The following is a 24,532-nucleotide window of genomic DNA, read 5'->3' as shown; positions in this document are numbered from 1 at the left end:
ACACTGTACACATCCAAACTTTTCACCTTCTTTACGCAGAGAGATTCCAAACTACACCAGCAGGAGGTGAGAAAATAGACCCAGAGGAAAGTGTGACAGGGAGGGATGGCTAAGGAGGGGCAGGGAGTAGGCACTTGGACACTCCTGGACCCAGAATTCCTGCCAAGTGAGGCTAAGCATGTGTTAACTCCATGCCATTCTTCCTGTCTGTCCACAGGCACAGCAGCTCCTTGACTTCAGCTAATTGCCAGGTTCCCTTGAAGGATGAGTGGTGCCTCTCCCAAGTTTCTCTGCTAGGGATGTGAGGAGCTGATCTCTGAGTTATTCAGTGGTTTCTTACATCATTCCTGCGTTCCCAGCCATGCCACAAGGCTTTCAGAAGGTAATCTGGGGAGATTTTATCAAATGTAAAATGTTCCTAGACATTACTGGAGCCATGATGTAATGATCCAAGGTTTTTGTTCTTTAAATTCCACTGAAAAACCACAGGCCCCAAAAAATTGTTTCAGGGGAACTGATGAGTTTTGAGAAGGAGGCTGAGATCTTGTGTTGGACTGAGCCACTCTGGGGGCTGTGGTGGGAGAAAAGGTTTTTGCAGGTCCTGTTTTGCTGGCCTTGTAAGGTCTGGGCTGAATCTCTGAGGTGGGCAGCAGCCTCTTAACAACACCCACTCCCTAATTTCTGCTGCCTGGTGGGAAGTGTTGCAAAGGAGAAGGCAGAAGGACCAGGCTGCTTTGTACCTCAGTGCTCCTCATTTCACAGAATCACGGAATAAGCTGGGTGGAATGTTGGGAGCTTTGTGTTTGTTTTAATTGTGGCTGTTCCCATTTTTATGATGACAATTTCAGCCCAAAATCTTGCTCAGAAAGACCAAGTTCATGATCTCCTCAAGTAACAGAGCTCTCTTAGGATCATCCATCCTGGGACTGACAACCTGGTTTGGAGGATCTCAGTGCTCTGAAAGGCCTTAACAGCCTTTTCAGAGGGACAGTGATTCCTAAGTGACACAAAGTCTCCCTGGCACATTTATATCTGCCAGACTAGGATGAGACCATCCATGCCTTGTTGCTTTGGGTTTCAGTACCTGTTGAAATGCCCTGAACAAATGGAGCCATTAATTACAAGGTCTGGCTTTGATGAATGGTGCACAGGGGACAACATTTCATTTTGTCTGGGGGCAGTCAGAGGGATGGGGATTTCAGAGTGTTCAGTGATGCAGGAGAGGTCCTGGGTGTTGCCTGATCAAGGGGAAGTTGCTTCCTCTCTCCAGAGTGCTGTAAAGTCAGTGTCAAGTCACTGTGGCATCTGGGTTATGTCACCTGCTGAGGGGGCTACCCTTTATACATCAGAGTTGCTCAGACAAAAGCCAATTCAACCCTTTATCTAAAAACCTTTTAGAATTTCTCTAAGGGTTGCAAATAATTTTGTTCTAAATGACTTCTGATTGCCCCATCCCCAGGCCACTGAGCAGAGCAATGTGTTTGGTGCTCAGATGAGACACGTGAGATGAAGGAAGGCCATGGGGTGTTCTCAGGGAAAGCCCCAGGATCCTATCACCTTGTTTTCCCTAAATCCTTTTGAAACTCCCAAAACAAAAGTTGTTCATATGACAACATTGTAAGAAAGGCTTGTTCCTGAAGTGGTGGAAAAAAACTTTAACAGCTTTGATTTAGTTCCTTATTTGTAAGGATCATTATGTTTTGGTGCTGGGAGGTCACGTTCATGCCAAAAAAATGAATTCATTTTGGAGGCACCTGAAAGCTTTGTTGTGTACAGACAACATACCACTTATCATTTCAATCTAATTAATTGTGGCCATCTGAGAACATCTGTGGTGGGTTTTCACAAAGGGTTTCTGGATAGGATAAAGCAGTGTTAGAAGACTCTCCTTCTGGGACAAGAGGACTGCTTTCAGGACTGCTGGGTGATAGCTTTGTGAGCTGATGGGGTTAGTGGAAAACAAGACCATTCAGAAGGGAAAGGAAAGAGAAAAAAAGTCAAAAGACAGTGCCATCAAAACTAAGGATAATTGGGAGGAGAGTATTCACTCCTTTAAGGCTCCCAAAATGAGAAGGAACAAATGGGAGTGTGTGCTGTTCCCTTGTGGTCATGAGGAATCTCAGCAAAGACGGAAGGCGTGATTCCTTTTAAGTGAGTTTGGTTTACACTGGAGATATTTACATGATTCACTCATCCATGTTCCAGCTTCGTGATTCACTTCAGGATAAACTGAATCATGCCTTGGGAATTTCTCATTGCTGACTTTAAGGGTTTTCTGATGATACTGGATCAGGTGAAGAGATCTGTGCTGCATCCATCTACCTGGGTTGGAATTAGACACAGGAACATTCAGGTTTGTGCGCATGGTTAAATGCTTGCATAGAGGGTAATACTCCAGGTACCTGATACTCAGGTAACCCTAAAAACAAAGCATGGAGTGAAGAGACAGAAGAAACCCCTTGCAAGTCCTGAGAACATACTGTTTTTTAAACTAAGAATTTAAATTCTTTTTTAAACTAAGAATAGAGTTCTTTTTGTAAGACATTTCAGTTTAACTTAATTGATGTTTCCCAATGAAATTGCACTGAAAAGTTTCCTGAACAGCTCTTCCAAAGAGGCTTTGAAGTCAGGAGGACAGGCAGAACACTTCAGGAAATGAGTCTGGAATAAGTAAAAGGAAGTTGTGACCTGAGTGGCTGAACAGATTGCAGAAGGCACTGCCAGGTAGTCCAGTGGCCAAAGGCACAAAAATGTTGAAGGTACATTTATGAGTGTATCTTGAGGATGGCTCCATGGATGGCTGTGCTGGCTGCTTGATGGAGGAACTCATTAAGAAAATTACTGTAATGGAAGCCAGGTAGAGCAGGGGAAGGTCAGTCCTGGGAAGACCTCACTGTTGTGTTCTCCTTCACACAAGGCTTTTGGTAGAGATCAGTATTGAGCTGCACTGATTTTTGGTCCAGTGGCATCTCTGATGCTTGTTCTAAGGAGTTTGCCTCTTGAGGCAGTTTTGGAAGGTGACAGAGGGTTTGTTCAGGCTGCCCTTGAGCCCTGTGTGCACTCACTGTCCTGTGGGGCCCGTCTGGGATATGGCTGTGCAGTGCTCAGACACTGTTCCTATATCCATATAGGGTTTAGGGGATCAGATCCTACCCTTTTTTTGTTTTCCGGGGGCACACCATGGCAAATCCTCTTTGTGTTAGTACTTCCCAAAAATACTGAGCAGGGGCTAAACTCCAGCACTGTGTTTTCCAAACAGACTGTGAAACCAAGAATGAGACACAAGCGTGAGCCTTCCTCCAGCCCCTTGTGTCATCTGGGCATGCTCATGCCACGTGTCACTACAAACAGTTGGGACATCTGGAACGGGTTCATGTGAGTCCATGGGGTTTGGATCCCTGTGCGTGGGAAATCCCTCATCCTCTGCTCATTCCCCTGACAGGCAGCTCCTGCCTCCGCAGGGCAACACAGACAGATCCTCTGCAGAGTTAATGGAGGAGGATGTTCTGATTGGGATCCAAAATTGTTCTCACAGTAACATCTTCTGATGTTTAGCCCTCCAGATGGGGCAGGATCTTACATCTAGCACAGAATTACTATGTATAAACCACTGGAAACCACTTGTTTTGTTAATTCAAGGCAAAACCTGCTCTCATCCTCCTTGGTTTTACACGTGATTAAATCCATTGATCCAGTTTCTCCCTCAACACACTGGAGTCTTCCCAGCTGAGGATCTATTTCACACCTCTCAGCTGAAAGACACCTGGCCCAGGTGAGCACACACCTGCAGTCCAGCCTGGGCAAGAGATTTTAGCACATCCTGGCTAAAACTGGGCCTAAGAGTGGGTAAAACCTGGTGCTGAGGGGGCACGTGAAGTGAAAAACACATAAAAAATAGGTAGGGCATAAACTTGGAGCCATTGTTTACTACATTTTTATCTGGTTATATGGCAGCTGTCTGACCTCCTCACCTAATTTGCAAATAATCTTGTCAGGACAAATTAGCCCATGCTAAGCCTGTGCTGTTGAGCCTAGATGGTTATCAGGACTTGCACTGGTGAGTTTTAAGGTAGTTCTGGTGTCTCTGCAGTGTAGTGGAGTCCCTGTGGCAGTGACTGCAGTGCAGAGAGGCTTTTGTATTAACCAGAATGAATATGCACAAACCCTCTTCTAACAGAAACCTGGAATTAATGGTTTTCTGAGCTGGTTTCTTTCAGGCCATTTTCGCTACAGGGGTGAGTGTTGAAAATAAAGATTTAAACTCCATTTTAAAGTGCAGCTCTGAACACTGTGAATTGCTTAATTCATCTTAATAGAGGTGTTCACTCTGAACTTGAAAAGCTTTTAGTTGAGATTTAGCCTGTGGTTTGATATTACAAATTGCTTGGTGGTAACATTGGTTTAAGGCACTGTTGTCTCCTGGCCTCTTGTTCCTGCTGCTCTGCTGGCACAGCCACTCCTGTGATTGGGAACCAGGTGGGAGGAGCCATCCAGCTTGGAAAAGGGGAAAAAAAGGTTTCATGTGTTTGGTTTTTTTGTTTGTTTGTTTGTTTAAAGCAGGAAAGTTCCTCTGTCTGGTTCAGTGCCTGGTCACAGCGAGTGTTCCTGGCACAAGTGAGTGGAAAGAGCACTTTGGCATGGAGAGGAAATGAGCAGCAGAGGGTGAAAGGTGAGCAGCAATTACTGGTGCTGGGAATGCCCCAGTGTACTTTAATATCAGCCCATGGTCTGCAGCTGAACTCAACATGTGAAAAATGTTCAAATACCTTTCAAATTGTCGGGTTTAATCTTTGCTTTTAGGTGTCCTGGCAGGCACTTCCCATTTGTGTCCTTATCTGCCAGCCTCCAGCCGTCTTCAAAGGCTTCCCAGCTACTGTGTCCTGCAAGTTCAAAACCCTGCAGCCCTCTGGGACTGGAGATGTGTGAAGGAGCACAAGGATTGGAGTTGAATGACAGTGTAAGTATCAGTTGTCACTGCAAGGAATGTTTCCTTCATTTCCAGAAGGAGTTCATTGAGAAAGAACCTGTTTTAATATAAGTGAAAGCTGCGTTTCCACGGTGACTTTCTCAAATTTAGAAGATCTTGTCCTTTAAATCCAGTTTGCCATGGGACATAAAGTTCATTTGCTATAGACCATATCAAACCAGCTGAGCCCAGAGAAGAATATGGTGAGGTGCCTGGAAAACAAAAAAAAAATATCTGTAGAAAATAGACTTTTGTGGCACTAAAATGTGGGAGATTATTCTTACTAGAAATTTGTCACCCCACTCCCAGAAATGGAGTTGCCTGATAAATAAATTCTCTGCAAAGACTGAAAAAAACAAGCTAACACAGAACAGTGGAATACCCAAATGATTTGGTTAAAGAAATATTCATTTTGTTTAATAAATTATGACGGTTTTGATAAAATTTTCCTTTGAAAATTTGAGTTGTACTTGACAGGAGAAAATTGGAACCTCCAAAGCCTGTGAAAAAATGCGTGTCTGCCTTCAATCTACATCCACAGAGCAAAATTCAAACAGTTCTCATCAGTATCTGGCATGCAAGTAGAAAGGGCATCTTAGCAGAGTTTCTTTGGTTATAAACAGTAATATATATATGTATATATTAGTGCAGTGACACAGCTGGAAATCTCAGATCTCTCCCTTGATTAACATATCTCATTAGTGGTACTGCTGGACCCTGAAGTGTGGAGTTTGCTCTGGAGCTCAGTGGGAAACTTGTGCTGGCACTGGGAACCCCAATTCCCTCTCCATCCTTTCCCTGCAATGCCCAATGCTGTGAGAAAAAACAGGAGATGGAGGGAGCAATCTCAGATTTCTTCCCAGTGACACAGACAGGAGCAACTCAGGGGAATCCTGCCCAGCAGAGGTTAATGTGACCCACATATAATTGTGTGAAAAGATGCCACTCTGCGCCTTTGTCAAAGAGGCTTCTCGTTACAGCCCGAGCTCCCCAGTCCCCAGCCCCTTCAGCAAAGCACAGTTTTCTTGCATTAAATCACCACTGCCCTCTTGCCAGCTGCTTAGAGTTTGCACATTATACAGAGGAGATATCTAATATATATTTATATATTTTTAAAATGTGACAGATTGTCTTGTAACATATGTGGTACTGCCTTGAAATGAGCTCCGTGCATGTGATGGCCGGGCCAGCGGCCCCTGTCTCTGTGTGTGTGTGTGTGGTTTGTGTTTTATTCCTTCTGCTGGAAATCTGAGAGCCTGGGACACTGGAGCTTTTCATGTTGCTTTTTCTCTGAAATATTCATGATGAGTTGATGACCTTGATTCTTTGATACCTGCCATTTATTTCTGTGCCACTGCTGATAACTGCTGCTAAGTACATATGTCGGTGCCATGGTTGAGTGAGTGGGATGATAAGGAGAGGGAGGGCATATCTGGGATTCATGTGCTGGAATAAGATTACTTTAGAAACTCTGAGGGCATTTTAGGAGCCTGCCATGCCATCTTATTCACCCCACTTTGGTTTTTCTGACTAAAGCCTGTTTTCTTTGCTTTTCCTCCAGCTTTTCCTTCTGACTTGGAAATCTGCTAGGTCGCTGCTGCTTTTCTCAGAGATGATCCTTGGCTCACTGTCAAGTGAATTGCTAATGAATTAGTTACACTTACATTTTTAAAAAAGAGATGTGAGTCTGGGGACACCCAAGGAATTCTTCCTCAGCCAGAAACAGATCCTCATTGAAATGGACTCCAGGAAGTTGAATTAGATGATCAGGACATTTTGGTGCCCTTAAAGACAATGATAGATGAGGGTAGAGCAGAGGAAGATAAGAAGAAGAGTAGGCAAGCAGGTAAGCACCAGTATCACCTTGTGTGACATTTAAGCAGGCAAATCTCATTGATGTTTGTGAAACCATTCTTTGGAAGGAATCCAAACTGCCAGTTGCAAGGTTTTGAAGGTGGGGGGTGGAATCAGTGACAGAAAGGATGACAGAATTGACAAAATAAGTAAATATATGGGGAAAGAGTATCTGAGTGAAAATTAAATTAAGTCCAACCTGAACCAGCTTCACTGACATTGCTGGATCAAGGGTCCAGTGTGGTTCCTTTTGACTGCTGGATCAAGGGTCCAGTGTGGTTCCATTATTCTATAGTTTTTCAGAGACATAACTGGTGTCAGGACCTGGATTCATCCCGCTTAGTTCAACTGTTCAGCTGAAATATGGGACTGGGAGACCCTGGGCTGGCTGACCTGCTGTAGGTTCTGCAGTGGTGATCTGGGGAGTGAAGGCTGGGGCTTTCACCCTCATTCAAGCTGGGCTTTGGTTGGAAATTGGAAGGTTCAGATGGAGGCAGCTGGTCCCATCTGTTGGATGCTGGAGATAGGACTCTGATGGGGAGATGCATTGACAGAGTTTTCCTTCACCTAAACTGTGAAGTGAGGGAAGCCAGAGCAAAGGGGAGACAATGGAGAAAAACCTCTGCCATGGACTCTCTTCTCACCATATTTCATACAGAAAATTGCAGCACTGTCTCTTTTCTGGGCTATCACTTTCCCCTCTCAGAAGTCACAGCACATGGCTGTACTGCAGTGTATATTCTCCTGAAGATCACTTCCCTTCCCTGTGAGAAAATATGGGGAAAAGAAAGAGGACACAAGCATGGAAGTAAAATTAGCATGGCCTAAGGGGTATCTGCATGTGCTTGTTGAACTGCAGCATCCTGGAGAGACAGGAGATAAGGTGGCTGAGGGAATGCAGCCCAGGCATTTATTTAAGATTGATATCAAACTTTGGAATTGTGAGTGGGAGGATTTTTGAGGAAGGAACAGGATGTTGCCAGGAGGGAGGGAGGCTGGCTGGAATGATTTATTGTGAGGGTCAGTGGCAGGAAGTCACTGGAGATATGTGATGGTCTAAAACGCAGGCCAAGGAACCCGCGTGCGGACACCATTTCATACTCAGAGATCCTGGCTCCTCAAAACAGGGCCAGCAAAGTGACTGGGTGGTCTAATTTAGGGTCATCCTTGGTGGTCCTGCATGCATGTGTTTTGGTCAGCTTCCTTGTCTGTGTGTGTCTCTGTGCACAGTGACCCGTCCTGCTCTGGGGTCTGTTACAGAGGCTTCTACCACTTAAAAACATTTCACTGGACTTGCAAGAGAGATTTCAGGCCTTTTTTAAGGCAGGCAGTCATTTGGTGCTTACATAGATAATTGTGCACATGGGGGGATGAAGTAGTGATGTTTATTATTAGGCTTCCCTGCTCCCCATAGGAAAATTCCCTGTGACCAAAGAAATGAAGAGACTGGCAAGAGCAGAGGAGCTGTGATTGGGAATGACCTCAGGGGCCATAAACAGCTGGCTAGAAAGCTTTAACTGTTTGTCAGTCTGAAATCTGCAGCTCCGTGGCATTGCACCAGGCCTGTTATCTTGAGCAGGACTCCTGCAGGCAGCCCTGCTTTTTGATACTGATGGCTGTGAATAAATTATTGATCATTAAGCACAGCCACCTTCTGTCTAACCTTCTTCTGAGTGCCACTTCTGCCTATTGTGCTGTCCTCTCTTCTGACCCAGTCAGACCTGGAGTCCTCTTGTGTCAGGGGTAGTTGTCCTTCCTGAGAAGAGAGATGCTGTCACAGAGAACCCTTGAGTTGAACAGGAGTGTGGAAGTATTTTGGCTCCCTGGGAAATGCAGTGTGGTGGAGAAAGCAGCAGTGCTTTGGAGTGAATGGGAGGGTGCCCTTTAACTTCAGGTGACCTTAAATGACTTGTCAGAGCTGACACAGAAAAGTTAGAGCTCAGGACTAAGTTCATATCTCCTTTGTAGGGGTGAACATCCAGACAGCTCTCCCCTATCCCTGTTCAGCCTCTCATTACTGCAGACTGGCTGTGTTGTGGTTTCTCTCAGTGCATTCCTCCCCTGCTGCTCTGCCTTTGTTCCTTTCTGCAGCTCTTCGGGCTGTCCCCGCTGATAATGGCTCTGATTAGATCGACACGAGGGGGTGACATCTGAGCTTCTCATGCTGTCCTTTTATCTAATGTCCCCCAGCTCGTGGTCCTGTTGTCCCTGCACAGCTCTGTCTGTGGTGATGTTCACTCTCCTGCTTACACTCAGTGAATGATTTATCATCTGTTATCAGTAGGACTCTGTACAGTGTCCAGGGACAATGTTTTCTTCCATCTGGTTCCAAGCTGGTGGAACACCCTTCCATATGGTTTTCACATGTGGTTCTCCTAGTACCTCCTTTCTGCTTTTCCCCCTCAGGATTCATCATTATGCAGTTTGTCTAACAAGTACACTTTGTTTCACTATAAATTAACCACACACATTAATTAAAACTTCAGCAAATGTGGATATTTCTTAAATGACAGAGAAAACCTTCACAGCTGGGTGAATTCATCTTCTGGGAGAAATATCCCATCCCATGACATAGTGGGAATTAATTGCTGCAGCATTTCACACCACTCTTCAGGCACACATCAGCCTGAGGTTTGTTCTGGAGTTAGGATGTGTGGGGAAGTCTTTGGTTCAGTTCTGTATTATGAAGGTGCTGGTTTCAGTTACAGGTTCATGGTGTGGGCAGGACAAAGACATAAAAACATCTTTTTATGTGAATTTAGCCACTGACAGTGATTCCCTGTGAGTTGATATTGGGCATTCCAGGAGCCAAACAGCTCTGTCTCACCAGTCCTCTGGGTGATCCAATGTCCTCCATCAGGATCCCTTGCTGCTGCATTTGTTGGTCTTTGCAGATAATTTTTCCTGTGCTCTTTGTTGATTTTGTGTTGTTAGACCTGGTAACACACTTTTATCTTATCTGCCTTTTTCTCTTCTTTGCTCTCAGTGTTGTTTGCCATTCCAGGATAAATACAGAGCCGCCTGCCCCTGGGGGCCATGCACTGTGTTCCTCCCCCCAGAGTGTGCAAATATTTGCAGCAGAGCAGCCTCTGAGCTCTGAGACGTGAGCAGCGACACGAGGAGGTGCAGCCCAGGGCAGGGGCAAGGCCAGAGGGTGTGAAACCAGCACACAGCCCCTGGGGTAAGTGGCCTGCAGAGTTTAGGAAGCTCCTGCCTGGTCTCCAGAGCAACAGGGAAATGGGGACTTGACTTCAGGGTGTGCTCCCACTGCTGGGATGTGCCCATGTGATTCAGGAGCTGCTTCTTGAGAAAATCTTGCTTCTGAAGTGACTGACACCTAAGAGTGGCAGAGTTGCCTGGATTATCACCCTTCCTTTATGCCCTATTCAGAAGCAGAGGATCTCAAGTAGTTTGAGGTGTTTGGTGTGTCTGTCCAAGAGAAACAAGCCATTGCTAGTGTGGCTCTCACACCAGGGAACACATAAAGCAGTAATTTTTTTAAGCTGTTGAGGCCAATGTAAGCCAGTATTCTCACCAGAAAAAGATATTTCCACTTTTCCTTCTTCCTTTAGCTACTTCTCCATGCTTTCTGCTCTTTCAGTAGCACAGACATTTTTACAGCTCCATGACAGTCCTAGAAAGGAACTGTGGTTGGTGCTACCCATGACATCTCAGAAAGGAACTGTGGTTGGTGCTGCCTTAGATCTGTGCCCTGATTCACTCTGTTGTGGGAAGCACATTTGTGTCACTGTGCTGTCCTGTTGTGGTGCTGTCACTGTTCCCTGGGGGCTTCCCAGGTCTGGAGCCATTACTGGTAGAGAGCTGTGCTACTTCACCCTTCAAGAGCTTCTCCTCCTCGTTGCTCCCATGTCTCTCCCCACCCTCACCTGGTCTGGTGGGTTCACCAGGACAGTTCCTGTATGTTGGTTTTGGGGGTTTGCTGTTTGCTCACAGTTGCCTTTTCCCGGTTTGAAGTTTGCCGGCCCTGGGGCCAGTGACCCCCCAGGAGCTGCTGGGGTTATGGCCAGGGGGGTTATTCTGTGTCCATCAGGGCTCTTGGTCCACACTGGATCCATCCTGAGGGCATTGATTGATGGCCCTGTGCCAACCAGGGTGACCCTGGTCTGGAAGCTCTGCTCCCTCCTGCAGAGCCTGTGGATGCCCATCACAGAGGTGCTGGGGTCATCAAACAGCCAATTAAAACAATCAAGAGGGAGGAGTGGAAGAGGTGGCCTTAACTCTTTCCACCCCATCATAAACACCTTTGTGGAGCCATATTTTTCTGCCAAAAGGAGGTGTGTGAAGGAGAAAAACAAAGATCCATCTCTATAAAATTTACCTGGGGGATCTCTTTAAAAACTGAGTATGCAGAGATTGTTTCCATTTTATATTTTATTTCTGAAACCTGCATCATAAAGCACCCATGAAATTCAGCATAGGGTAATGAATATATAATGATATATCTCAAACTCCAACACTGCTTGGAAGAACTGAATTTTCTCTCATGGCTGTTGCTATCTGAAAAGGAGAAAGACACTCCCATTACAGCTACTGGCAGCTGACAGCAGGCTGAAGGCAATAAATTTAGGAGGTATTTAGCATCAGCTTCTGAATAATGGCATCAGAAGGACGTGCTCTTCACTTGAGGACCCTGAGGTAGAAGTGCTACAGCTGGGAATTAAGAGCACCACTGGGATCAGGGGTAATAAAAGATCTGTGATCTGCCAGGGCCTGATGCTCAGACCAGTGCAGGGTCAATCCCAGTTGTTTCACTGCTAATTTGGGGGCTGTGCTGTAAGATCGTGCAGCCTTTCCTAAAATGCCAGCCAAAATGCACAAGAACCCAGATTATTTTGCCTCTTGAGCTTTAATCCACGCTTACTCTGAAGTTTTCAGGTACCAGTTTTGTGGAAATGCTGACAAAATAAAGATTGGTTGAGGGTTAAGTATAGAAAGGTTACTTTTTGAACACTCATCACATCCACACTCAATGCCTGATCCAGACACAGAATTTTAGAGTGGCGTTGTCCTGTACTTTCCAGCCTATAAAGAGGGAACAACTCCTTTTTTCCTCCAAGAATACTAAAATCTGTGCAACACAATAATGCTAAAAAGATCTTGGTGTCTGACAAAGGGAAAACTAAAAAAATCCCCTTCCCCCCCTGCAGAAGATACCCTGTTATACTTGAGTGCAGCACACATTCCTCCCAGCTCTTCCTTCACCTGCTTGTACTTGCTCAATTTTTGCTCTAATATCATCATCTAACTAATGCAAAGGCATTGAATCCATTTTCTGACTGTTGGGTAAATGATGGTTAAGTGTCAGGAGATTTATTTAATTGTCTAGCTATTAAAAAAAAGGTAGGTCTGCTGAGTGAAAGCTTTTATGCTTTTAAATGAGGTATTGTTGTGATTAGAGTTTAAACAGCAATGATTTCCTCAAAAATGCATTGTCAATAATCCCTGGCTTGTTTGATTGTCCACATAACTGCACCACCCTCACTGCCAAGAAACTCATCTGACCCACCAATGGTAAGAATAGCTATTTTTTCCATTAAGTGTGCAGTAGATCTAATGCTCAGGGCCAGGAACATCTTCATTAGGCAGTACGGAAAGTGAACACATTGTTCACGAACCAGCCTCCAGAATAATGGACTAGAGAGACTTCAGAGGTGAGGGATGGAGGTTGTGGGAGTGGGAAAGGGGCTTAAAGCTTCACAAACCACATACAGAGAGGATTTGAGTGGGATATGGGCAATTGATTCCCTTAAGTGTCTTTGAAGAGGCTGGTCTAGAGGTGGAGAAGCTCCAGATGACTCACTGTGATCCTGCTCAGTCTCATCACAGCAGCTCAATGCTCTTTTTACTCTTTTCTATGTATTTAATTCAAAAAGCCAAGAATCTGAAGGTAATTTAGCTGGCATAACCCAAACCCACAGCAGCACCACGGCAGGTTCCTGGGGTGAGGTGAGGACCTGCAGGTCAGGTGGCTGCTCCTCAGCTTACCTGGATGTTTCAGAGACTGATTTGGGAAATGCAAACAGGCCAAACATTTTCTTTATGCCTTTCCCCCCCCCCTCCCAGGAAATCCATTTCCCAAGTGAATGCTACTTCCCTGCTAGATGTTGTCCCAAAATCTATCTCAAGTGTGCAGCTCTGGATGCATTTTTGCCCAGAACATTTTCTGCCTGGGGAGTGTGAAGGGCCTATGAAAAACACATGTTCCCAAGGGCAAAGGGAGACATTTTTCCCTGTCCACCTTCATGCCTTCATGAATTTCCCATTCACTAATATATTTAGGCACTGAGAGCTGCTGGTTCCAGGTGTCAGGCTTGGGCAGGATCAAGGCTGACACTTGCCCTGAGACTTGAGCAGGAATATTAGATCCCCATTTCTCACTGCCACCCCCTGCTTGGGGAATCCCAGGCAGGGGCAGCAAGGAGATCCCAGCTGTGTCCCTGGCAGTACCCCAGGCAGCAGAGCAGGGCTGCTGTGAGCTCCTGCCCTCCCTCCCTGCCCTCATCAGTCCTAAGGGCCACTTAGCCATGTTTGCTGCCTGCTCTTCCTGGCTGGACAGGAATTGCTCCCTGTTGGAGAGCTGTCAGTGAGGGGAGAGCTATCCATCCCAGTGGGAAGTAATGTCACCCAGCAGGGGGGCACCACCTCCTCCCAGCCAAAACAACAGGGCTTTGACAGCCTTGATGTATTTATTCTCTTCTGTGGGGAAGAAATGCTGCCACAGCAGGCAGCAGGGTGGGGGGAGGATGCTGCAGGGGAATTGGAAGAGAAAGCAAGGAAAAGCACAAAGTGCCAAGGAGCTGCCTGCAGGGAGCAGGGGGTTGGAACTGGGTGGTCTTTTAAGGTCCCTTCCAACCCAGCCATTCTGTGATTGTATGGTAAAGGGAAAGGAGGAAAGAAAAAGCTTGTTGTAAAAAGGCCATTTCTTTTATTTGTGTGCTGAACTCATCTCCTGGGCTTGAGAGCTGAGACGAGCAAAGAGCAAGTGCAAAAGCAGAGGCTGCAGCTCAGATAGGCTGTGGTATCCCAGCCAGACTGGGGGTTCAGGGATGGGTTTGGAGAGCTGTCACCTTGTGAAGAACACAAATCCCTGCCCCTGGTGCTCCTTGTCCTCAGGGCTTGGCTCCCCTCTGGTCTTACACCATCATCTGGGAGGGTTTCACACAAGTGCCATTTGTTAGGTGCTTTTACCAGGCCCAGTTTGGGTCCATTTTACCTCTGCAAAATATTAAAGGACATTTTGACTTTAAGGACAAGCAGTCAGGTTATTTCAGGTGCACAATTATGTCACATCCTCTGCAGCTGTGCCAGTTCATAGGGCTCATCAAATTTAAACTCAGCCTCATTACCAGGTTTGAACTGCTGGGCAACAGTGGGGGTTGATCAAGAGCCTGGGCTTTGGGAGGACAACAGCTAATGTGGCTTCTTCCTTTTACTCCAGTCATCCAAGAGTTAAATCCCCTCACAAAAAATGGAAACATTTCTCAAGTTAGAAGGTCCCTGGTGATGTTCAGGTGCTTTCTATTAGCAGGAATTAAGTACAAATTAATTCCTTAAAATTAATTCCTTAGTGACACAGGTGAGGCTCGTTAGGGCAGGGCCAGGGTGCACCCATAGGGTCTCATTGCCCTAACAAGCCTCACCTGTGTTACTGAGGTTTTTCTAGAGGCTTTGGAACAGTTGTGTTACAATATATCATGATTGTTTTACAGCATGTCATGGATACTCACAGTGGTTTTTCCCTCCTGCATGACCCAGGTGAGTACACAAGGACAAAGGGGCTCCCCCAGCTATTGATTGTTCCCATTGCAGTGGCAAGCCTTGGCTAGCTGAAGTGTGTTGGCCACAGCAGCTGGATGCATTTGTGGTATCAACTCTGCAACCCCTGCAAAATATCTCCTCCTCTTCTTGGCTGCCTGCTCTATGGGGGAAACACTGCTGTGCTGGTCAGCTTAGCTCTTTAGATCATCTCCAGGAGTCACAGAATCATAGAATGGGGTGGGTTGCATGCAACCTCAGAGATCATCCATGGGCAGGGGTGTCACCCACTAGATCAGCCTCCTCAAGGCCCCAGTATTGTCTGACAGAACTAGTGATTCCTCCTATTCAGCTCTCATGTTGGGCAGTAAAAACTGTGGTAAGGGGAAAGTATGATACTGGTTTAGCTCATTAAAAATGCTTGGGTTTTTATTTTAATTCATGTTGACTATATGAAAGAAGGGGCTAAATGCAGTCCTTTGGAGTAGGAATATCTGTGTTAAGTATTTGCTTGTGATGAAATAGTTTGTAGGAGGAGGAAAGCTTTGCAGTGTGCCTTCAGGGTGGAATGCCAGGCTAGTCTCCTCTGGAAGGCTGTTCCACAGCCAGATTGTTTTCTTTGGAAGTGCTTTGCTCCCGTTGTGATCCATGCTGAGCTTTGTGACCTGTGAGTTGCTGGAAAAACATGTGCATTGGCAGGGGTGCTTCAGCCTTTGCCACTCCTGTGCCATCACTAGGTCTCCCCTCACCTTGGCTCTAGCAGAGAGGCACAAGTTCAAGTGGGAAACAGGCAGTGGTTTACTCCTGTAGCAGTTACGTGCCTGAATTCAGGGTTTGGTTTCCTTCAGCCCTTCTGGCAGCCCAGTCCCCCCACAGCCCCTGCAGTCAGACATGCAGAGAGTGACTCCTTGCTAATCACAGGTTTTTCTGTGCATGACCAGCCTCAGCCCAGGCTCTGGCTCTGTCCTGCTCTGATTTCATCCCTCTCTGAGCTGCTCAGGTGTCATTGCTCTCCCTCACCCACCCCATGGACCTGTGCTCCAGGCTCTGTGTGCTGCTCTTAATGGCTTGTCCAGTGCTGGGCTCTCATGGCTGCGCACGGAGCGCTCGCCAGGCCATGCTCTTGGTTTCCTGTCGTATTTCATGGCTTTTGATGGCAGCTCAGCAGAGGAGTTATGAAATTCATATCCTCCCTGCCTAGGAGAAAATGGCAACTGGAAGATTTAATGTCCCAGAGGGTTGGTGTAGGAAGTTGTACCAGAGGGGAGGAGGAGGGGGCTAAAGCTTCAGGTCCTTCACAAATCTCTGTGAGTCAGGCTTTCCAAAGGTTGGAAAGCTGTGAATTACCCCAGCTGAATTACATGTATGGCACAGTGTTACAGCACTTGTACTGAGCTCCCCTCCCCACCAGTAATTCCAGGATTTATGTTTGGAGGAAATGGCCTTATTTCATTTGGTGATGGATTTCACTCACCAGCACACAACACTTGAGGATCAGGAAAGACAAACCCATGGTAAAATCTATCACCTCTTCCTCTCTGCTGCTTTGGAGTCACAGATTAGGATCAGGTCCTGGTATCCCCAAGAATGATTCTATTTTGGAGATTCTAGGGGAGGCTAGAGCTGACCCTTCTCTACAATGCAGGGGATGGAAGCCTGTTTTGTGTGATGACTTGGTGGACATTGACCAGCTTCTGCAGGAATTCTGGGCTGGAAACATCAATCCTGGTCACTCAGATGCTCAGAGCGTGCGGTGTGTGTTAATAACATGCTATGGCTGGACTCCAAACAGTGTCTCAGCTCTGGTCCTTCTCTAGAGCCAGGCCTTTAATGAGGAAAAACATTGGCTGTGGGATTTTTTTTCCCTTTCAATTGTACTATCCCTCTGAAACGAAAGCTTTACCATTTATATGGCCTAAGAGCTGCAGTCTGGCTTTGTGTGGCAGCAGTTGTGATGAAGCCAGATGTCAAGGACCAGCAAAGAGAAGTTGATGGTTGGGCACATTTTACTGTTTACATGTTTACTTCTTTCTCTTTAAAAAAAAATAGTGTTCAGTTTTATAACAAGTGGTAATGATACAGTAGCTAAAAAAAGATTCTTTTATTTTCTTTCTTTAAAAAGAAAAAGCTTCATCTTCCTCCGTAACTCACCACAAAGTGTTTCAGCACCAAATTATCATGAAGTCCTCAAAAACAGGAAAAGAATTTAGAGGAGATGGAAAAAACTAATTGAAATGCTTTTATAATGGAAGATTTTGTGAGAGTAATTTAGGGAGAGGCAACAAAACCAATATTTAAAAATGCTGATGGTCAGATGGCAACTATTTTTGGGAAAAGATACAGATTCAGTCCTAGAAGAATAGCAACTGCTCTGTGGCTCTTGGAGGGGTTTTTTCCCCTCCTGGATGTGTTTGCTTTGGAGCTGTCTGGTTGCCGTTACCAGAGTCATTTTAGTGAAGCTGTTCCTGCCACGTGGTCTGTTCTCATCTGCCTCTTCTGACAGGAGACATCAGAAGCCTGAGCAGGAACTATTCAATCATAGTGACAGAACCCCTTTTTTGGATGGTGAAATGTTCTGTTGGTTTCCTGTCTATAACTCCATGTTTGTCTCTCCGCTCCCATCCAGCGCCCTTGATAAAATCCAGCATGAAGGGCAGCTCTTGGAGATCCCTGCCCTGCCCTGCAGGGCTCCAAGGGCAGGATCCCAGATCCTGTGTGCTTGTTCTGGCTGGTGAGCAAGCAAGGAATTAGGATCATGGAATATCCTTGGTGGGAAGGGTTCCACAGGGATTATCCAGTCCAGCTCCCGGCCCTGCACAGACACCCCAAGAACCCCACCTTGTCCCTGGGAGAACTGTCTGAGCAGTCCTGGAGCTCTGGCACCCTAAGGGCTGTGCCCATTCCCTGGGGAGCCTGGGCAGTGCCCAGCACCCTCTGGAGGAAGAACCTTTCCTGATCTCCAACCTAAACCTGCCCTGGCACAGCTCCAGCCATTCCCTGGGTCCTGTCCCAGGGAGCAGGGGGCAGAGATCAGAGCTGCCTCTCAGGAGGAGCTGCAGCTTCCAGTGAGCTCTGCCCTCAGCCTTCTCCAGCTGAATATTCCAAGTCACCTCTGCCATTCCTCTAGACCCTAGACCATCCTTGTAGCTCTCCTTTGGAATAGATGGCTTGGTGTGAGACTGGGGATTATCCTAAATTTTGGGGTGTTACTAGTGGGAATGCTGTATGATTGAGAATATATAACTGGTGATACAGATTTTGTCAGCCCTCCACCAGGTGTAACTTCCCAAAAGCTTAGTTTTATGTACATGGTGTCACCTGGTTGGTGGTGTGGAGGACCTGGAGCTTGTTGATTAGGGCTTGATTCCCAAAGCAGGCAGGTCCCATCCCTGCTTTGTGCTGCATTCCTTGACTGCAGAGCAGGGCCAATAAGCAGCTCAGCTGATGACAGGGGTGAAAGGAGAAAGAAGCCTTCTCCTTGCATGTTTGTCAGGATGCAGGGTGCTGACCCAGATCTGCACAATCCAAGTGCATATAAGCTGCAGAGGGCAGTTCCACAGGACAGGCACATCTAGGCTGCCTGGCAAATCACTGCCTGCACCAAGATTACAAGCATCACTGTAAGGCAAACAGACTGGCTGATGCTCCCTATTTAAAGCAAAGATGTGTGGGTTTTCAAGCTCAAATTCCCTGGGAGGATAAAAAGAGATTTGTCAGGTCTGAATCTATGGGTGGCAGTATGTGGCTTCAGTGGTGTTCATTGCAGGGTTGCAGTGGATATGTAGTGTGTGGGTGTGGATATGTAATGTATGCTTTGTGTCCAATACACTTTCAAGTCCTGTGTCCTCAAAGTCCTGGAAGATCCTGTGGGGTAGTTGGATTCTGGATTCCTGCCTTGGCTCCTCTCAGAACAAATTTTGTGTCTGCTTTGGGGTGTTACAGACTTCTTACTGAATTGACTTCATCCCTGTGCTTTTCCTTTTCTTCCTTCTCTGTCCCAGTTTAAGAGGACTCCTCCCAGTCCCCTGCCCAGGGACAAGGGGTTTTGTAAGGGATTTTAAGGGCCTTTGGTGTGCATTCTGTCTCTCCAAGGGCACTGGCAGCAGTGCTGCTGCTGCATCTGCAGTGTGCTGGCCATTGCTGACATCCAACTTCTCCAGGAGCAGGATGAAATCCAAGTGGCAGGGCAGGCACCTCTGAGGAGATAGCTCCTAACTGTTCCCACAGAGCTTGAAGAAAAAGATTTGACGGATTTACAGAGGAAAATGGCTGAGAAGGGATTGATAAACACACAGAGAGATCTAACTAGTGTGTCCCATCACTCTGAATAGCTGATCATAGCGAAAGTGCTTCAGGGCAGTGTCGGGAAGGATTTGTTGATGTGAACTCGTGTCTCCCTGAGAGAATCATGCTGTTTTGGGGAAGGGACCATCCAGGGAAGGTTGTCGTGAGGAAAAATGTAACAACAGTGGGGTGGGCATGTGAGTCAGGAGCAGTTGGTGAGATGCTCACCAGTGCTGTCTGAAGGCAGAGCTGTGAGGATGGCAGCCAGGACTTGAGAGCTGAGCTTCCTCCCAGCAGCAGCACTGAGCCAAACCCCACTCCCTAGTGCAGGCACCAGCCACAACAAAGCCTCTGTGCCAGCCAGGGTCCCAGGCATGAGGAATTCTGGGCTTCAGTTGGGAATCTCCTGTAGGTCCTCTGATTAGGCTGCCTTGCATCAGTCAGCAGTGTGAACTGAGCATCTCAGGTATAAATCACTTCTACAGTGCTGTCAGTGCCAGTGTTCCTCTCTCCTCTCAGGACAGGAGAGAAACCATGGCTTTGTCAGTGACCTCCTCAAGGGTCAGTCTGGAAGTAGTCAGATTTGAGCAGCTCTTGCTTGAAGACCTGGGGAAGTGCCCTTTGATACATATTAATAGTTTAAGGAGGACCCTGTATCACAAACACCTGGGCTAAAGTGAGAACTCTGCAGTCAGAGTTTGAGTATCGGGGGGTGTAGAACTGCACTAAATATTCCCCAGAATTCTGCTTTGCCTTTGTTAGAGCTCACATAAACCATCAGATGCAGTGCTGGGGAAGCTTTACTTTATGTAAAGGTAAAATGAAGTCTTACCTTGTGTGGAGAACATCACTGTCAAGTGAGCTGTGTCATTTTTTAATGTTGAGCTCCATTTCACCTGCACTGACATATTTTCTTGGACATTTAATGGACTGAACATATATATTTGCAGCAGGGCACAATGCTTCAAATATTTTATTAGCATGTATAATATACTTATCAAGTCTTTTAAATATTTTAGCTTTGCACTCAACTATTCTGCTTGAGAGTCATCATCAGTGTTCATAATTTCTGATAGTTAATAAGGGAAAAAATCCAAAGTTCCACACTAGTGGAAGCATCCAGACAAATATGTGTACCACACTTTGATGATCAAAACTAGGAAGTTCTGTCTAAGTGCAAGGGAAAATAAGAGATACTAAGGCTTTGAAACTTTCAGAAGTGTGACTATTTTATGTTTGCTTTAGTAGGAGAGAGGTGTCCAATTCTTGCAAAGCTTTCTCCTAAAACACAGGATTGCTGAGATATTTGTGTGCATCCAAATAATTTCTAACTGTCTGACAGGCTCTAAGCTGGGATGGCAGACAAGGTGATCACAGTGTCCCCTCACCTGGGCAGGCTGAGGTGAGGCAGCCCTTTGTAAGGATGTTTTCCAAAGCTTTTGTAAACAAGCTGTGTGTGTCTCTTACACTTCAGGCCAGGCTAACAAATTGAGATGAGCTGCAGCAGCTCTGTGAAGGCTGGCTCTGCACACACAGGGGCTTGAGCTGATTTATCTTGATGTTTGGTTGAATTCTTTGCATTTTGGGTCCCTTCTGTAACCTTTTCACCTCGTTCTTTTTTAAGGTGGTTGCCTGGCTGTTACAATTTATCATGAACGCATCTCACTTCACTTCTGGCTCCTCTGACGGAAGGAACAGCCGGTCTCCAGGAGGTCAAAGACATTATTTTCCCCCAGTCTTTCTCAGTTTCCAGTGCATATTTGTCACTTTGAAAAAGCATGAATTCTGGATTTGATGCACTTTAATTGATTTCACCCTCAACAAGTCCAACTGTCCATCAACCTTTCCTTTTTCTTTCCTCTCCCCCTTCTTCATTTCTTTCCTCTGTCCCTTTGCTTTGAGAGTGATGCTTTCACTCTCCTGCATGTTGGAGCTGTTGCAAAGCCCATGGACCCTATCAAGGCTTACTGTCACTAGCCATTGCTCTCATTTTCCTTATCCTCCAAGCTGAACTTTGGATGCTGAGTGAGAATGATGTAGGAGTACTGGTCTTGTAGTATCTCAGTGATGTGTCCCTTGTCAACGTGGTGGCTGATGATCCACTTATTTTGAGAAAACTGTGTAGAATTGGAGATGTGAGGGAATTCACTCATTATATGCTGGCATTGGTATTTAAAACAATTGGCAGTGTTATGGCAGAGATGAATGTGCTGTTTCTTCCTTTCCTCCTGGAAAGATGTGTATTCCCAGTGTTGTGCATATATCCAGGGTTGTGTGGTTGTAAATTCAGTGTGTCAAGTGGCATTGTCACCTCAGAAATGGAGATCATAGAATCATAGAATATCCTGAGTTGCAAGGGGTATACAAAGACCATACCAAAAATCCTATGAGGTGCCATCACACTCTTGTTTGGTGAATTCTTCTGGCATGGAAAAAATGTGGGTGTGGAACAATTTGTCCTTGGCACAAAAATCCTTAATGTATGTCCTGGAAATCAGGGGCTGTTTATAGTGGAAGCTGAAAGAGTTACTCTGGGTGCTGCCATTACATCCTGGATACTGGCAGGACATGGGGCAGGGAGCAGGTTTCTCTCTACAGCAGAGCAGAGATTCCAAGTTCTCTGCCCTCTTATGAGGTGTCCACCCAAGCTCCGTGGAGAGAAGGGTGTTCCTGGGGCTGTTGTGCGCTCACTGAGGAGCTCCAGCGCTCAGGGTGAGCACAAGAGGCTCACGACACGTTATGGGAGCGTTTCCAAGCTGCAGCCAAGGAATCCAAGGCTGCTCCCGCCGTGTGCCCGGCGCCGGGCTCGGAGCGCGCCGGGAGCCGGGAACTGCTGTCCATGGTCCTGGGTGAGCAGCCGAGCGCTGGGACGGGACCGGGGGCCTTGGGGACAGGGGGGATCCCTCCCTCTGTCCCTCCTTCCCTCTCTCCCTGTGCCACACCGTGTCAGGCACATCTGCACATCAAGGTTTGCCGGCGTGCATGGGCAGGGAACAGTGTTCTTCAAGAAGGTATCGAGGGCTTGCACTTGTGGTGCTTGTGGACCTCATGCTGGCCTTTCCTTCCTTCCCTCTGCCAGAGGGTGGGTTTAGATGAGCTATTAGGAAAAAGCTCTTCCCTCTGAGGGTGCTGAGGCTCTGGCACAGGTTTCTCAGAGAAGCTGTGGCTGTCCCTGGCCTTCTGGAAGTGTCCAAGGCCAGGTTGGGTGGAGGGTTTTTAAAAGACATATAGATGTGGCACTTGGGGATATGGGTTAGTGGTGGCCTTAGCAGAGCTGGGGGAATGGTTGGACTCCATCTTAAAGGTCTTTTCCAACTTTAATGATTCTGTATTCTACCAGGAATAGTACAGGCTGTACTTAATACTAAATATTGTATTAAGGTAACTCAACAGGGCAGTACTGGAGCTGGGAATGCCACAGATCCAATCTTCCCATCCCTGGGATGTACATTAGGAAAGCAGCAAATGCTAGCCCTGCATTGTGGCTGCTTAAAATAAAATATCAGATAACCTCAGAGTTCTGTGAATGTTCAGCTGATATTGGAATCATTTGAAGATGTTGGCTCAAGTTTGATGCTTGGATTGGGATTTAAATGAAGATCAGCCTTGAAACAGTCCAGTTCAAGTCTAGTGTTGGGAGCATCCAGCTCTAGGAACCCCTTTGCTGGAAATCTGGGGTTTTAAGCAGGTTTTGTGTCTCCTGTGCTGTATCACACAGCCCTGAGGAAGCCCTTGCTCCTGAGCAGCCCCATATCCTCAGACAGCCACAGCTTCCTCTCCCAGCCCAACCCCTGGAGCCAGTGGGATGGGAATTTTCCCAGGTGGCTCCAGGGAGGCTGCACAAGCCATGGTTTGGCAAAGCTGTGGAAGTATTCACAGCACCAATTTTAAGAGAAAGGCAAATGAGGAGGAGGAGGCAGAGCTCATGAGAAGGTGATGCAAAGCAATTGCATTACACAGCTGATGATTTCAGTCTGAAGAGCTCTGAATTTCCCTCTGAAATCTTCTCTTGGGAGTCTTAGTTTTTAAGTTAAATGACTAATTAGAGCCTGTTCACACCACAGATCAGCCAAGCAAGGCAAACTCCTAAGAGCTAATGATGCTTACTCACTCCCAGAGGAAGATGAAGGTCTCAGGATCTTGCAGAGGGGTTTTCCCCCTGGAAATCTGTGCCTGCTACTAGGAGAACTTAGGTGGAAGGGAAGAAAAGAAAAATCCTCCCCCATCAGGCAGGGCCTGCATCATTCCTTTTCTCAGGCCAGTTTCTTTGCCTTGTTCTTCTTTTGCTTGAACATCTTGTTTAGCAGGAGAAAAAATGTGAAACTAAGTGCCCCAAGCTGAGAGATGTTGGGCACCCAGCAGGACCCTGACCTCCCTTGTAGGTGACAAATTGGATGGCATGTCAGCTGAGGAGGGAGGGAGGGGCCTGGCTCACGGGGTGGGGGGTAAAGTTACAAAGCCAACATCTGTTCTGAGGGTCTGTATGGGCTGCTGGCCTTCCCATTCCCTTCAGAAAGACACGAGGGAATGGCCTGGGGTCACTGCAGGACAAAGCTGGGGGTGGGTCTGAGGGGATATAGAATAGGTGCAAATATAGAAATAGATGCTGAGGGATTGCTTGTGGAGGGATAGAAGGTGGAGAATGAGTCTTCAGAAGGAGCAGTGATGTGTTCATCTGTGAGGTACAAAAATCTGGGTTTGGTTTTCTTATCTCAGGGCCCCACAGGAATTTAGTCATCCCTGAGTAATGGAGGGGAGCAAAGCTGTTATTCATCCCTCCCAAAGTCCCTCCTCTGATCTTCTCCTACTTTCATATCCTCTGTCTCTGACTTGTATCTTCCTTGCTGTTTAGTCCCATGAGCCACTGCAAGGGGAAAAAAAATCAGTAGGACTGGCAGTCTGAAATCGTCTGGAGAGATGATGTGCCACAGCTTCCATGCAGGAGCAGGAATCTTGGCAATGGCAATGGCATCTCTCCTGCATTCAGCTGTGAGATTTTGCCCCAAATGCCTTCTGTCATCTCAGCAGACCCCATCCTTTTTATTTAATTGATTCTGTCTGGCTTTAATCTGGTGTGAGAAGAGACCTCCCACAGTGAGCACGGAGAGCTGGTTTGTGCACGGTGAGAAGCACGAGGTTATTTTATTGAAAAAGGGAGACAAGGATGTTTTGGGAAGGACACTGCCTTCTGTAAACCCATTAACAATTGAAATGAGGCCTTTCACTTCCATACAGGGTTTGTGGGAAGTGCTTGTACAACTGGAAAGCAAAGAGCTATAATAATAATTTTGCATTATAGCCATGTGTAAGGTTTCCTGAATTCATCCACAGTTGGGTTGGCTCCCTGCAGTGGGAGACAGTCCTGGGGATCTGGGGGAAAGGAGAAGGGAATGCATTTGGCTGTGCTCATCCCAATTGCATGATGGCAGAGATGAGAATAAATAGGGAAGTTGAAAAGGAAACCTCCATTGTGAGTCTGCTCAGGCAGAGTCTAAACAGTTGAGGAGTTTGTTTTATCAAATCAAAATATTTTGGTTCAGCGGTGGTGTTGGCTTGAGTCAGTGTGTCTGGGCTGACACAGAGTTGGAGAAACACTCAGGTTTGAGGGGCTGGATCCCTGGCACTGGGGGAGTCAGGACTTCTGAAGCCATA

The 24,532-nt window shown here is 46.6% G+C and overlaps 1 long non-coding RNA gene across 1 annotated transcript; it reads left to right on the top strand.

Moving 5' to 3' along the window:
• The first annotated feature begins 252 nt into the window (after positions 1-252).
• Positions 253-4,938, top strand: LOC127060208 (uncharacterized). The gene is made up of 4 exons (XR_007778947.1): positions 253-382; positions 2,206-2,353; positions 4,561-4,669; positions 4,801-4,938. It is a non-coding gene; the product is annotated as an uncharacterized LOC127060208 (long non-coding RNA).
• Positions 4,939-24,532: the final 19,594 nt, after the last annotated feature.

This window comes from Serinus canaria, chromosome 15 (assembly GCF_022539315.1).
Source record: "Serinus canaria isolate serCan28SL12 chromosome 15, serCan2020, whole genome shotgun sequence".
Classification (NCBI taxonomy): domain Eukaryota; kingdom Metazoa; phylum Chordata; class Aves; order Passeriformes; family Fringillidae; genus Serinus; species Serinus canaria.
This window is presented reverse-complemented; position numbering and strand designations above follow the sequence as displayed.